This window comes from Camelus dromedarius, chromosome 14, assembly GCF_036321535.1.
Source record: "Camelus dromedarius isolate mCamDro1 chromosome 14, mCamDro1.pat, whole genome shotgun sequence".
Lineage (NCBI taxonomy): Eukaryota > Metazoa > Chordata > Mammalia > Artiodactyla > Camelidae > Camelus > Camelus dromedarius.
This window is the reverse complement of record NC_087449.1, coordinates 27,447,711-27,463,278: the sequence shown is the minus strand read 5'-3', so window position 1 is coordinate 27,463,278 and position 15,568 is coordinate 27,447,711. Positions and strand designations below refer to the sequence as shown.

Genomic DNA, 15,568 nt, shown 5'->3' with positions numbered 1-15,568 from the left:
TCAGAGAGGTTTTAAGAAATTTGCCCAAGGCTATAGTTAATAAGGGGCAGAAGCAGAATTCAAATCAAGGCCTCTGGATCTGTATCCTCTGCTGATCTTCATTCTTTTTTTTTTTCCTTTACTCTATTTTCTTTCCTTTTTCTTTAAAAATATTTTGTGGCTTCTTAAATGTTCAGAAGTGAATTTTCTGAAAAGAAATGTCATTGATCAAAAATCAGGAGATAGTCTGCAGCCGAGTAGTGTGACAAGATCTGGCTGCTCTGTCCAATACTTCATACCATGACTTACGGCACCTCCACGATATCTTAGTCAGAACTGAAGTATTAGCTCCTAGAATATTCTGCTCACACCCTCTCCAAAGTGGAAACTGAGCTTTATCTCACACTGAAATCTTCACTATCTCATCTTTCCCCTCAATCTTCTGGAACAGAATCTAAGATTTGGTAGGTCTCATATTGGAATTGGTGACTTGAGTAGCAGCTGCGAGGCTCACAACATCTTAAAGACAAGCTCATGTCTCCTATTCAACCCAAGAAAGTATGCGCCTCTCCTTTGGGAGATGCTGTAATCTAGTAAAGAAAGCCCCAGGTGAGAGGGACCTAGGTCTTAACCTGTCATCACATTCCTGAGGGAATCCACGAGGTCTTGACCTCTGTGCTTGGTTGTTGGATATCTTCAAACAATGGCCTCTTGAGGTCACTTGTCCTCTCCAGGTGCTTATTTCATTTGTTTGTTTTATTGTCCTTTTAAAAAATGTTTAAATAAGAATTGCCACTCATCTAGGACTGTTGAGATGAAGAGCATTTGAAAGCTTTAATGACCTCTGTGAAGCCCAGATACAGTGATCAACATTGTTACAATGATTGTGTTTGGAACTGCTTTGAAAATGTAAATGCATGTAGACTTGGCTTCATTCATCCCTCTCTGAAGAAGAGGTGCCAACCTGTGTGCCCCAGGCCTGGGGACCAGCTCAGGATGATGGCAAGTTGAGGTGAAACAGAACCTGGACTTCAATATAGTTTTTCCTTTGAATTTCAGAGATCCTAGCTTGATCTTTAGGATGCCTACCACTCCTTCCTTTAAGAAAGCTGAGCAAAGCTTACCAGCAACTCAGTGATTCCAGCAGGCCAGGTGTATTGTCTTCTCATAGGCCACACATCTGGTAGTTGGATAAAGGTTTTCACCTCTTATCGAGATGAGTAGAATTTGGTAGACTCAGCCAGAGCCATCTCTTCAGATGGAGGAAAGGTTAAGAAGACTCCACAAGACCCAGGCTGCAGACCTAGGGAAGAGGCCTGCGTGCCTGAGGAGACAGGGTTTCCCAATGTCCTAGGCCCATGAATGGATGACTTCAGCCAGGGGTAGAGCCCTGTACCTTCCTTTGGTGGGAAAAATGGATCAGAAGGACTTAGAGTGGTGGGCTTTCCTTATAGCTACTGTAAACTTCTGTATATTTCAATTGGATGGAAATTTAATCAGCTGTGGGGAAAGGAGAGTGGATGAAATTTTCTGATGGGGTATTAATGGGAGAGATTGGTCAAGTTCAGGGTCCATTGCTATTCCAAGTTTTGAAGCCTGCCAACAGTTCCTGGCTTCCACGTCTTGCTCTTGTATCCATTCATATTCTTATCCTCAGTCTTTCTATGCTGGTCTTCGCCTGCCGTCTCCTGCCTCCCTCTTCCTTTAGGTGCCTAAAGTCTTCCTGCTATTCCCTTTTCAAATTAGGACCTCACAAAGGGTACTGATGTAGCCAGCCCTCTGCACTAAAGAATAGAACGACTAATAATATCTCAAAGAATTGTCTGTTCTCCTTTCAGTAGTTTTCCAGACTGTGCTTTTGCTAGACAGTGTGGCAAGTATCATGTCACAGTTGTCTTTATATCTGCAGCCTAATAAAATGGGATCAAATCACAGACATGCCACTTTCATGGTAAAAAAAAAATTACCTACTGAATAACTGGGAGGGTATGCAAGGAAGGGAGTCATCCTCTCTCCTTATATTCACAAAAATGTGGAATCCATGTAGTTCTGGCATCTGTGACCTTTCCTCTGACCAATCCCCCATCCTTAGAAAGTCACCCATCCCTCCCTTGGCCATCAGTGCACTCCAAAGTGATCCTCCAATTCTGAATATCCTGGAAAGTAAAGAATTATAGTTAGAAGTTGGACGTATCCCATAACAATTCTGTAGGCTCCCAGGCCCTGGAAAATTAACAAATGGGAAAAAATAACTTTATGAGATATCATCATGCTTACATTTTCTAAGCACAGACAATAGAGAGGTTCTAATAAATGCAAAGGATACATAAAACAAGAAACCGGTTTCAAGATCCATAAGAGAAAACTCAGTCGAATAGCCAAGAGGCAGAAATACAAAATGGCTTTCCACTTTCTGCTTCCTTCAGCCCCTCTGCCAATGTCATTAGCTTCCTGTAATTTCTTATCTTAAAAGACAGTGTTTCTTCCCTGCGACTGTTTATATAAAACAAGCTTTAATTCTAGCAGTGCTATTTATCTTGACACCCACCTTCTCCTCCCCACCAAAAGAAGCAGTAGTGGAAGCATCCAAAGCAAAAGTCAGCAAAAGGAGATAGTGACAAGAGACCAAAATGAATTCAGCCATCATTTTAAGGGGAGTACTAGTGCAAAGAAAATAAGCCCCTTGAATCAACCAATTAATCAAAACCTTTTTTCCTCCCATGGTGTGAGGGTCGCCGTCTCAGTCAACCATTGACTCCATACACTCCCGCCATCAACTTTCTCTGCCACGCTCCCATAGACTCCTGTGTCTTGCATACCAACACGTGTAAGTGACCAGTTGAGAGCCGTGACTACTCATCCTTTCTGTAACTTGTGCCCGCAAGATAAACTATCCACGCTGACCACAGTGGTCTATCCTCAAGGTCAGTCCTTACAAACATCCTCATTGCTTGGCTGAAGCCTCTCCTTTGACTTTTTCACGAAGTTTACTTCATTTAGAGTCAGTTTATATTCATCACCTATTATGTGCTTCAAAGCCTGTGATTTTGTATGTGATAAAATATATCTCCACTCTGTTTTATTTTGTGAGAGTCAACTTTCTGTCCTTTTCAGTTCTGTTTGGCTTTCTGTCACCATATATACCAGTTTTATATTTTGCATAGTAAAGTGGATTATCATGATTTTACTTTCTGGAGGTTTGGATAGACTGCTCTAGAATGGATGTTCAGAAATATGAAACCATCCCATTTCTTGGCATGTTCAACCTAATTTACTTTTTTTTCCCTTTTTCTGGAATGCAGCTAATAATTCATGTTCATTGGGAAAAAATAAGAAAATTCAGTTAAGTTGAAGGAAAAATATGAAAACATTGATCTTACTACTACCCTAAAATAACCACTATGTAAGTTTCTGGTTTCTATCCTTTTAGTTTTTTTGTGCATATTTTAAAAATATTTCATACTTTTTTAAAGTATAAAATGTATTCATACAGGGCATACTTTTTCGTAGCCTTTTTCCCCTACCCAAAAATACATAGTAAACATCTTTATCATTTTTGTAGGCTGTATAATTTTCTGCCCCATAGATAATATACCATGACTTATTTCCCCAGTCCGCTAGTTTTGAATATTTAGGTTATCTCTGTTGTTTTAAAGAATGCTGCAACTAACTAACATCTCTGTAGCTAAATTTTTGCCCATAACCTAAATTATTTCCACAAAATAAATTATGGAGGTATAGTTGTTTGGTCAAAAAGTTTGCCCAACTTTTAGGGGTTTGATACATATTAGTACTTTATTTTCCCATCAAAGGTGTTTGAAAATTCAGGGCTCACATTTCTTGTGTACAAGGAGTCTTTTGCTGTGAATTTGAGTTTCATTTAGCTTTCATTCCCAGGTCTCTTATAATCCTATTCATGTCACATATGGTCCTGATACTGTCAACTTTTTTTAGTAGCCTTTTACCCTTTGCTCCTTAAGCATGTGTTTCTGGAGATAGGAGATTCTGGTTTCTAATTAAATAGATTTAGGTTTCTGATTGGATTTTCTGAATGTCCTGTCCCATATGTCAATGCCACATAGAAAATCAACAGAAAATCCTGGAATGGTAATTAATAGTTTAAAGAAGGATTAGATTAAGAATGTGATGCTGGCCCTCACAATTCATTACACTTACTGCCATACCTGGTTACCAGTACATTCTTTTCTTTTCCAGAATTGCTATCCCTCCATACACACACACACACACACACACACACACAAAGGCAACAACAAATTCAGGTTCTGATTAATTATAAATCTCCTTGTTCCAATCCAATTTGCAAAATGGTACCATGGATATAAAAGTCAAAAATCAGCTCAAAATTAGAATTCTGTTTTTAGGAAATTATTTCAATGCATAAGATATAGGACATTTGGCTCTCCTGTTCCTTACAGGGTGATCTGGGAACAGGGCCTGTTACTTTCTATCCTTTATCATTCATGGAATCCTTGTAGCAACCTATGGGTGTTAACAGTCCCCACTGTGCAGATGAGGACAGTGAATCATGGAGCGGTCATATAACCTTGCTTTATACAAAGTGCATGCTTTTTTTGTTCCATCAAACCATGCTCTTTATATCCCAGTAAACATACATCTGTTGCTTGGAAAAGGCATAGATTCCAATATGGCGACTCAGCTGCCCTTCTACGAGGTGGTATGGTTTATAGAAAATATCATCATCACCACACATTTGTCATCACTGCTTGGTTGAGTATGGGATATAGAAATAAAAAGAAGAAATGTACCCTCTTTGGTTTGGAAATTTTCTAATCCTTCTGCCTGGAGAAGATTCCATACCATGACCTCAGTAGTATTTTATTTATTTGTATTTAATCATAATCTGCCCATTTACTTTTTATAGAGATAGATGTTAAAAAGCACTTTAATTAAGAGCTTTAATAAAAAGACACTTTTTATAGTACTGTTATTAACACAGAGATTCAAGTTAACAAACATTTTTTTTTTCCCAAATACCTCCCTCCCCCTGCAGTTTTTACTCAGGAACTGAAGAATTGGGCTTTTATAAAAGCAAACAATAGCCAAACATCTATTGAGTCCTTTAGAAACTTCAGAAGTGTTACAGAACTATATTTCTAAAATAAAGTTTATCTAAGTCTTCGACTTCACTTTGTTCAAGACAACAGTTCATACTGATGCACATCTGAAAAAGTACATAATATTATTTCATAGAAATGAATACCTATAAGTAATTAATTCCTCATTCTAGTGACCATTTATGCCTTTATTTTTCCAGCAGAGACATTTTATAATAACAAAGACGTTTATCATGAAATGTCTTTGTTGGAAAAAATTAGAAATGAATAGGTTGGGGTATTTTTTCCCCTTTACTCTAAGATTACTCATGAATAGAAAATCCATGCCGTATAAATTTATATTCAACACAGTAAATTAAGCTATAGATCCAAATACAGGACAAGGGAAGACAAGACCTTTAGTTAAATCAGGAATTTTCTGTAATAGGGAAAATGTCCTGAAAAATGGCCTCCCCCCCACACACACACATACACACATACATACATACACATATATACATATATACTACATACTACTGGACAAAATTTGATTCAAAGTCATGGAATGTATAGAGGGTCTTACTGAAGTCTTTGAAAGACTTTTAATTCCAGCCTTGAGGCAAATGATTAAGAAGTATGCAGAAGAAAAATATAATGATTACAGTTGCTTATTGGAGGTGTTTGAGACTGCCATGAACCATAAAGTACCATGGGTTTAGAAACTTGGGTGGCACGTTTCTAAAACCATATGCATATCAAAGAAATTTGAACATTTGAAAATTTAGTACCATGTTAAAAGTTATGTATAAGGAAATCTCCTATTCTGATAACATCATAATTTTACAAATGAAGAAACAGGGCAGGAGAGCTTAAGTGACTTACCAAAACCAATGGCTAGAAAGGAACTGAACCAAAATCCAAGGCCTAACCTAGGATTTCAAAGCTGGGGATTTGTTCAGCTGGTTCACACATGGAAATAGACTGTTCCCCAGAAGTGTGATTGACATTATTTAAGAAAACTAATACCAGTAATAGACAACTAGAACTTGAATGTACATTGAAATGTCACTGTGTTAGTCAAGGCTCCCACAGAAGACATCTTCAAATTAGAGAGTTTAGTAGAGGGACTATTTCAAGATAGGAAACTGAGGCTTAGAAAGTTTAAGTCACAAACCCGTGGTCTGATAGCTAACAAGTGGCACAGCTGGTGATCAAATCTAGAGCTGACTCCAAAGTCCATGCTCTTCTTAGGGGGGAGGGTATAGCTTAGTGGCAGAGCACGTGCTTAGCATGCATGAGGTCCTGGGTTCAATCCCCAGTACTGCCTTTAAAAAAAATAGTAATTAAAATAAATAAATAAACTTAATTACCTCCCCCGCAAAATAAAAGTTTTAAAGAAGTTTTAAATTGTGAAAAACAAAACTAAACTAAAAACAAAAGTTTATGCTTTTCTTACAGACTTCCCCAGGGCCATGCTTAAAATTATCTTGACATTCATATCCAGCAAACAATGCAGGGTTATAGGGGGATCGCCTTGTTTGGAGATCCACACTGTATTCTCTGGTGTTGGTAACAACAACAAAGTCATGGTTTCTGGGAATAGACACACCCCAACTCCCAAAAATCAGACAGCACCATTTATGGGACCCATGTTACTCCACTTTATAAGGTCTTTCTTTCCCAGCCCAGCCAGCCAACAGAAGGTGAAGTCAGTTTGTTTCTAAGTGGTTCTTGTCTGTTTCTATCTCATTTTAGATCTGGGAGGTCTAGAAGAAGATGGGGAGAAAGACTTCATGAGAGGGACACATTTCCTTAGAAATGTTATTAATTGGCTGCACAAAACAAAAGAAGGAAATAAAATATCTGCTCCTTACTAAGTAAAGGCATCTTCTTCCCTTATCTCATTAAAAATTAAAAGCACTCTTGGTTTAAGTAGGCCAAATTAGTAATTAAGTGCTATATAATCAACTTGTGTAAACGTAATATTGAAGGGGAGGCCAAATTAATCACTCTGCTGGCTTGTTTTTGCCCCCATTAATGCACCTTTTACTCAGGTCCTTCCTGTGATGTCAGGATGCATTTTCTGCTCTCCTCCGCTGCTGGAGATAGGGTGGGCTGGATAGCTGGGCTGACAGATGACAGTGGGCTAGATCTGGGACAGGCATGTGTCTGGGCCCTAACTCAAATAGGTGATGAGGCTCCCTATTTAATTTTTTGAGCCAAGGGTCATCAACAGGAAGCTGCCATGGGACAGGGACAGTCCTAGATAGTAGCAGGACAAAGAAGAATTAAACACATCTTGGGGTCCATGGAGGTCCGGTCCAGTGGGGAGGAAGTAGGGATAGACAGATATGGTTATAAAAAAGTCAACACTAAGTGTAAAGGCAAAGATCAAGGGACCTTGGCTTGGACTCATATCATGGCTATGCCACTTACCTTGGGTGAGTTACTTAATTTCTCTGTGCGTCAGAGCCCTCATCTGTAAAAGACCACAGTAGAGGTGGGAAGGGTATATAGCTTAGTGGTAGAGCACATGCTTAGCATGCACAGTGTCCTATGTTCAATCCCCAGTATCTCCATTAAAAAGCAAACAATCAAACAAATAAATAAACCTAATAACCCCCCCAAAAAAACAACAAAAAAAACCCAAACATCAAAGTACTATCTGCATCATGGATGTATTTTCTCCCAACTCATATTGTAAAGAGTAGACATGTTAGTATGGGTAAAGTAGAACAGTGTTTATTTCATGCTGGCTATTTGTTTCAATACAATTGCTATACGATGGGATAATGGAGCACCAAGGAAGCAGTGTCTTACATTGTCTTGAGGGCTGAGAATGTCCTTCTGAGACAGCAACATTTGAACAGGGCCATAGAGGATTAGCTAGTGATAGAGCTGGAACTCTGGATGGGGCGAGGGGTGGGGGGAGCTGGGACCCCGGGTCTGCACTTAATCTTCACAGGGGAGTACCTTCTCTGAAAGCAGGAGGAGCATGTACCTTAATCCTGAACAAATCTCTCTCCATTTCAGCTCAGCTCAATGAATATTAGTAATAACTGCTGAAGCTCCATCATGTTATGGCCACTGCCTGCCGAGTATTGGGGGTGGAAGAGGGTAAGTGAGCTGAATCTATTGTGGGCAGGATAAGAGGAGATCAAACAGGGCAGAAATAGGCCCTCAAAATCACCTTGCTTCATTCAAGGTGATGGCATCTCCTTGGCTTGCTGGCTATGTGAACATACCTGGCCAGGCGAGGTATTTAATTTCTCAGAGCCTCAGTGGCATATTCATGGACCCCACTGAGTCACTGCGGATATTCCATGAAGGAAAACACATTTTGCACACATTACTATTTCCTGTATTAATTTCATCCTTACCAGAAAACCAGTGAAGTAGGTGGTGTCACTGTCCCATTTTGAAGTCGAGGCATCAACATACGGACAAGCGGGCCTAAGTTCATGTGGATGGCTAGTAGGGGGAGGAGGGTTTTAATTTAGCTAACTTGACTCTAGGCCCACCCTCTGTACATCCCCTGAACCCAGTACTTCAGAGGACACCTAGAGCTAGATTTACATATGATGTGCTAGAAATAGAGCAGATGTCACTTAATTATGTCCTGGTCCCTCACTCCATTCCACTGCTTGTGGGAATGACAGGGTTAAGCCTACAGCCTTGGTAACCCTTTAACTGGCCGGGCAGGTGGGGACAGGCCAGAGTAACTCACCAGGAATGATCCGTCCTTGGATGCAGTGAGAATGCATCTCCTTGCACTGATCTTAGCACTTCTGCTTTGGGAAGAAAACAGTTTATTTGTTTATCATTTACACTCCCCTTCCACAAAGGATTTGAGGAAGCTTGTAATAAACAACTAAGCACAATAAAACTAAGCAAAATAAAACTCACAGGTCAGAAACTATGTAGAAAGAGGAGAATATACCAACCACTTAGACTAGGGGGTCCTCAAATATATGTGCCTTCAGGTGTCAGGTAGTCCATATAAACATGGGAAAATACCAGCAAAGGACAAGATGATTTCATTCTGTACTGGGCTGGAGAATGTTTACTCTGCCTAAGGACATTGAAATTTAAATTGTTTTAACCCTGCATTGGTGAGTGCCAGACCCAGCAGATTTATGGGACAGATTTGGCCTATGGGTCTCTAACCCATAAATAAGGGGATTACTTTGAGCTTCCAGGCAGCCAACACAAAACTGGGAAATATGTCAAGTCATACAGTGTTTGCAGAGTTAAGGAAGTATATCAGTTCTCCAAAAGAGACCAGCTATTCCCTGGTTTCTAAAATTGCCATTCCATTAAAAACACACCTAGAAATCCTTCCATGGAACTTTACAGAAGCAGCAGAAGGATTCATCATATACTGCCTTACTAAGGGTCCAGAGCAGAGCACTGAAACTTGACTCCGGGTTAAGGATTGCCCCAGCTTATAACTTTCTGGAGCTGTCACTTGCCCCAGGGGTTGAACTGAGGATACCCAGCATGGTAGCTGGATGGCATGTCCCTTACCACTCTTCCCTGACTGTTCCTTCCCTCAGCCAGCTTCACAAACAAAACTGTGTCAGTGACCTAGGAGTGTCTTAGAGGACCTCAGTACTAAAGCTTTTTTACCAGCCTGGCATCAGGGAAGTGGTAAAATGAAGCACCCATCAGTCGAGAAGGGCAACAGATGTTGAAGCAGATCAGATGTCAGTAAACAGCAAGCCTACAGAGGCCACTGAACTTGGCATCCTCTTGGCAAAAATACACTGTTGCCTTCAAGAGGGAACGCCATGGACTTCATAAACTGCATTAAGTGATGTATTTATTTTCTTAATCTCTACTTTTTTTTAAGGGCAAATGTAATGTTCACAGAGTGTTCTAGGCTTTCAGCCCTAGAAATGTAGGTCTTCAAAATATCCTCCCGGTAATTATGAGAAGTTTCATGTTCAGCTTATCTAGGACTCTCCCTTTTGCTGTTAGCAGTATGATTCATATTGTAAGTAATAAATAGGACCATGGTTAAGAGCGTGGACTCAGATATCTGTCACATAAATCTGGGTTCCAGTCCTGAGTTCAAATGCTATAGCTGTCCATTAGGTCAATCCCTTTACCATTCTAAGCTGGTTTTCTCTCTGTAAAAATAAAGACTATTAAGAATGCATACCTCATAAGATTGTTGTGGGGGGTTAAATGAGATAATATGTATGAGGTATTTATTTAGCAGTTACTGGTATGAGTAAACTTTCAGTGAGGATTATACAAAATAAGAGTAATATTTATGAAGATTCCTACCATTATTACCTGACCATAACTCACATGTTATACTGGTTTTGTGTATATTATTGAAAGGTGACTGGGCCCCTTATTTGCCTGTTTGCTCTCAGATAACGTATTCACCCCTGCTCTGCTGTGTATTACATATCCCAGGATCCCTTACAACTGGCCTTTGGGTAGGTTTGGCCAATGGGAGATACTGGTGGAAGATTGACATGCAGGCGGTGGGGAGAAGTCAGGCCATTCCTCTCTTTCACTAGAGCAGCAGCTGCATCTCCTGTGTGATTCTAGCTCCCAGCCTTTCCCTTCAGGTCCCAGTTCTGACCACTCAGCCCTTCTTCGGTTTCAGTTCCAGCCTGGTATCACCAGCCCCTGGCTCTGGTCACTCCACTGCCTGTCGTCTCTTGATCCCTAAGAGGAGTAGCCGCTTTTTGCTGTCACTGATCTCTGAGTTCCTTCAACATCACCTGTTTGGCTTCTTAATTTATTCTGTCATCTATGAAGCCAATTTCTTGTACTAAATTCTTTTGGTTGAACGACCTAGACTGGTTTCGTTCCTCCTGACTGGACTCTGACTGTTATAGCTGCGTTTAGATATTAAAAATGAAGTCAGTCCTTATGGTGAATCCACTTCCCCTTCTCTCTCCCTGCTGGAATGAGCCAGGCCACCTGGAGAAAGGATTGATTATTATCACCAAGAGCAGTTCACTTTGACTAAGGGACACCAAAAAGACAAAAAAAAATTGACCTAAGTGCCTTTAATGAATACCTGACTCTGAATAACCTAACTCTGAGTTGGGCATTGAGGCCAGTGGCCACATGCTTACCACCTCTCTGAGGAGACATGATGTATTACAAGTCAGAGCCAGGCACAGTTCAAGGTAGTGTCTAGTCAAAGGGAATAGAAGCTCCTCTTTCTTGAACCAGAGCTCTGAACCATTTTAAGTGAGTCACTGTATTATGTATGTGATTATCTTCATCATTCAAATGAGGAAATAGAGGCTCAGAGAGGGCAAGTGATTTGCCCAAATTCACACAGCTATAAAGTAATGGCTTTAGGAGTTTAAGTCTTTATGTCTCAGAGCTTATGTTTATTAAGACATATCTTTCCCTCAAGGTTTTCTAAGCTTTCTTCCTGTTTCAAAGCAAATTATAAGAAAGCTGCATGCATAACTCATATTACTCTGGTCTTCTGGTAGAAATTTCCTTGCAGAAACAATATTTAACCTTTCTCACCTAATTCTCACAGTAGGTTTACATGCAAAGTTGATTTTTTTCATTTTTACAAATGAGGACACAGACTCAGAAAATTAAAAGCACTTACCCAAGGTCACACCGGGTGTTAGTATTTAAGCTGGAATTTGAATACAGGTTTTTTTCTATCCCCAAGCCTGCACTATTTCTACTGGTGGCATCACAGTATTGGATTGTGTGATAGAAGGCCAAATGTTTACAATTTTTAGACAGAAAAAGAAGAAAGGCAAGGCTGAGTTCCCCACCTCCAAGGAGCTGACAGTCAGGCTAGAAAAATAAAAGTGAAGCAACCCGAAACCAGAGAATGTCATTCTCTGATTTCTGTAGATTATATATCTACTCCCTGGTAACAGCTACAAACAGGAAAGAGAAGAGTAGTTTTGTATACGAAGTAGGGCTTGAAGTGGAAATGTTACCTTAGATGAGCAGAGAAGCAGTGGGAAGTGGGCTTTTCTGGCAGAGGTGCTAGTGAAAGCAAAAGAATAATACAGAAAAGACATCAACTCAGCGCCTAGGAAGGATCCCAGTTCGGGAGGAGCAAACGAGAAAGCTCAATATGTAAGGACCACAGGTGACTGGGAGTGGGGGTTGTCAGCTATAAACAGATCTTTAGGAGTTTGATTAGGAGTCTTGGGAGCATCATTTGCCCAATATTCCCTCATTCTATCATTAAAAAAAAAAAAAAGTTGTAGGCTAATAGTCTCACTTTTTAGAAATCAGCAACATTAAGTGCTTCTTAGATAATATTACTGCTTTCTGCTTGAGAAAAAAGCCCGTAAGTTAGTTCAGTCTGGGAGTAACAACAAAGGTTTGTTAGTTATCTCCAACAGTTTTGAGGACTCCCTGAACTAGAAGGGGAATGCTCTTTAAATGCCCCTAGAAAGTTACCTTGTTTCACAAGAATACATTTGTGTATAGAGTGTTAGATCATGTTTGGGAATTTTAGGATGGAGAAGGCACTTTCTGAGACAATGCCACTGAGATACAGGAAGCAAGCAACCCACTCACACCCTCTCAAAATCTACCCCTTCTCCCTCCCCACCTCCCTGCCTCTCAGCTGACACATTAGCCTGGAGGAACCTGTATGTTGGATGGAGTCGATCAGACTGAAATTCCTACCAAGTTGGCAGTGTCAGTTTCACCTGTCAGCATCTCTGATGAGGAGGGATCCTGACAGACCAGACTGGTTTAGATAATTGGATTACAGCAGTTTTCTTCATCTGAGCAAGCCGACTAACCACTGCAGAGAGAAATTTACAGACAGTCCTAAAGTAGAGATTTGAGCTAGTGCTTAGACTCCTAGGAAGTAGCAGGCTTTGGGGTGCTGGGATCCCTCTCTTCGAAGGGCTCCTGAAAAGGATAACAGAGGGTATTCATGTCATTTCATCAGTCACTGTGTATACGATTTTGTGGATTAACTCACTTAATCCTTACAACAGTTCCATAAGGTCCTGATATTCGTTGTGCTTTGCAGATAAGGAAGCCTTTGCATATAAGGAGGCCAAATCACAAAGAGGTTAAATACCTTCCTAAGGTCACATCGCTAGTAAGATGTGCTCAGGTCGGATGCTCTGACCATGTCGTCTGCTCACTGGGATAATACTGGAACCCATCTATAAAGTTGCTTGGGGGCACTCCTCAGGGTAAAGTCCACCTCTACACTTGCCTCCCCACCTGTGTTTCCTCTAAGGCTGCCCTTAGATGTTTCAGTGTCCACTTACTTAACTTGGGTGTGAGCTTCCAGGGAAGGATCCAAGCCTTCCTCAACCTTACCCAGTAGCAGGTGCTGCATCCACGTGTGTTGTACTGAAGTGGAGGTGAAATTGACAGAGACTTGTGGTCTCCCTGCAGCTGCCTGAGATAGTTGGTTACACAGGGAGCCAGCCACTGAAAACAATGGGGCCATTGTGGATGGATGTGGGTTGAAAGCCCTTAGCAGTTAAAATGTGACCCAAGACCACCTCGTTCTTAGCTCTGTCTCTGAAAACAGTTTTCCCTGTTCCCACTAATACTCCACACTGTTCCTTGTGATTCTCAGTTACTCGTGTTTTCAAAGATAAGCTCCTCCATCCTCAGTGTCAGTTCAGTTACTAAACAACTCAATATATATGAACTGGGAGAAGAGGTCAAAATCTTTGGGCTTCAGATTCCTCATCTTTACACTGAAAGAATCAAGTTCTGGGTTTCAAAAAATTTAAAGAAGTGGAGCATTTGGGAGGCTGGTGATTGAAACAGAAGGTGTGCTGTGTCTCCTGTTTACTGCGTCCCTCCCTCCAGTGTGACAGCCTTGGTGGGTCTCAACTGAACACGAGAAGTACTGGACTCAATTGTTTCAAAGGCAATAACCCAAAATATATTAAAGTAGTTAACACAAATACTTAATAATGTAATGACAAAATAACTTCAAGATAGAAGATCCAAGCCCTTGAGAGAGATCAGTTCGAGGACTCCCGGCGGGACCTCATGCCTGCTTGACTGTTGGATACTGGGTGCTCCCGGGGGAGGGTGTCAGCTTGGCTTGATCATGTACAGTGGGTCAGGGAAGCTGTAAAGCCTCTGGGCCCCATCCTCCTGGACTGGAAACAGACTGCGTGCCGTGGCACTGGTGAATTAGAAATTCTATCCAGCGACTCTTGGAGATTGATTTTCCGTCTGGGGATCTGACCTCTTGCTTCACCAGCAGAGGAGGAGATCAGACTGTTCTGGGAGGAGTCAGCGAGCTAGTCCTCTGAAAGCCCTTTTCTTTTTTTTCCTTTTTCTGTCTTTCTTTTATGACTGTGTATTTCAAAGGGTATTTCTGATTACTTTGGGGGCTTAACACCACCAGTTTGAATCCCTCTTGGCATTTAGAGCTTTGGATATCCATACCACCCCCCGCATTGGTGCTTTGTGCTAGAAGATTACTGAAGATTTAATTCCATTTATGTCATTGGATTTATTTTTATTTTTAAACTTTTGGAGTCAGGGATGAATGCCCTGTTTCCTTTATTTTTTGTCTGTTTTCACAGATCCCTTATGTGAATGCCTCAAGGGTAAGAATCTTGTTTCAGCAAGATTTCCTTATATTCCTTATTTCCATATCTCCAGTGCCTAACACAGAGATTGACCACTGACACAGAGTAGCTGCTTGGTACACATTTGTCCGTCACTCAACAAATATCCCCCTCGGTACAGTGATGTGTGAAATAACCGTCATATCAGTCTTCATCACATTTTACAGTTGAGTGTAAGAGGCAATTAAAAAAATAAATACAAACAAATGTATGCTCTATCATGGGTTAAGGGCTGTTAAAAAAAAAAAAAAAGAACCATTTCAGTGTAAGGACAAATTAGAATGATGGATGGATGAATGGAAGTGAAACAGCCTCAACTGCCAACCCCACTTCTCTGTCTTATCTCTTTGTAAGTCATTATCATTGCTCTTATTTTCATGATCACAACTGCTGTCATTTCCTGAGTATCCACCACATTCCAAGCTCTGTGCCCCATCTTCATATTTAGTACATCAAGTTCTCAAAATATCTTTGCCATTTAGGCTTTCTTATCTCTTATTCCAGATGAAAAAGTAAGGCCTGGGGAAGATTATTAACTTGTTCATGATTAGAGAGCTACTAAATGTCAGAGATGAATCCGAGTTGGTCTGACAGACCCTCTGCATTGAGCAAAAAGGAAAAAAATTCCAAAGGTTATCGCCAGGGATCCAACAGGGGTCCCTGTTTGAGAAACACTACATCCAATCTTGTTGCAAAAGATCAGTTCTGTTAGATGAGAGAAGAAAGAAAAAAGAAAAATCTTCACTGGAGAGTGAGAGGGAAAAGGAGAAAGATGGTATTCTTCAAATTGGACATCTTATCAGCCTAGCAATAATAAACCATCACCATGGGAACAGGAACTCTAATTAATAACAGATGTTGAGTCACTTTAAAAACCACACCAGCTGAATGCCAAGCTAGTGCTGTAACCCCCCTCTCCCCTGCCGCAGCTGG

At 40.7% G+C, this 15,568-nt stretch overlaps 1 protein-coding gene and 1 long non-coding RNA gene across 8 annotated transcripts in view; one reads left to right on the top strand and one right to left on the bottom strand.

Moving 5' to 3' along the window:
* Nucleotides 1-8,817, bottom strand: part of LOC135322871 (uncharacterized) — a 36,099-nt gene extending 27,282 nt beyond the window's left edge. The window contains exons 1-2 of the long non-coding RNA XR_010383815.1: nt 8,782-8,817; nt 7,491-7,533 (exon numbers count right to left, since the gene is read on the bottom strand). This is a non-coding gene — a long non-coding RNA (uncharacterized LOC135322871). The remainder of the gene's footprint in view (nt 1-7,490; nt 7,534-8,781) is intronic.
* Nucleotides 1-15,568, top strand: part of FGGY (FGGY carbohydrate kinase domain containing) — a 389,035-nt gene that overhangs the window by 309,930 nt on the left and 63,537 nt on the right. The gene's annotated exons all lie outside the window — the stretch shown is intronic.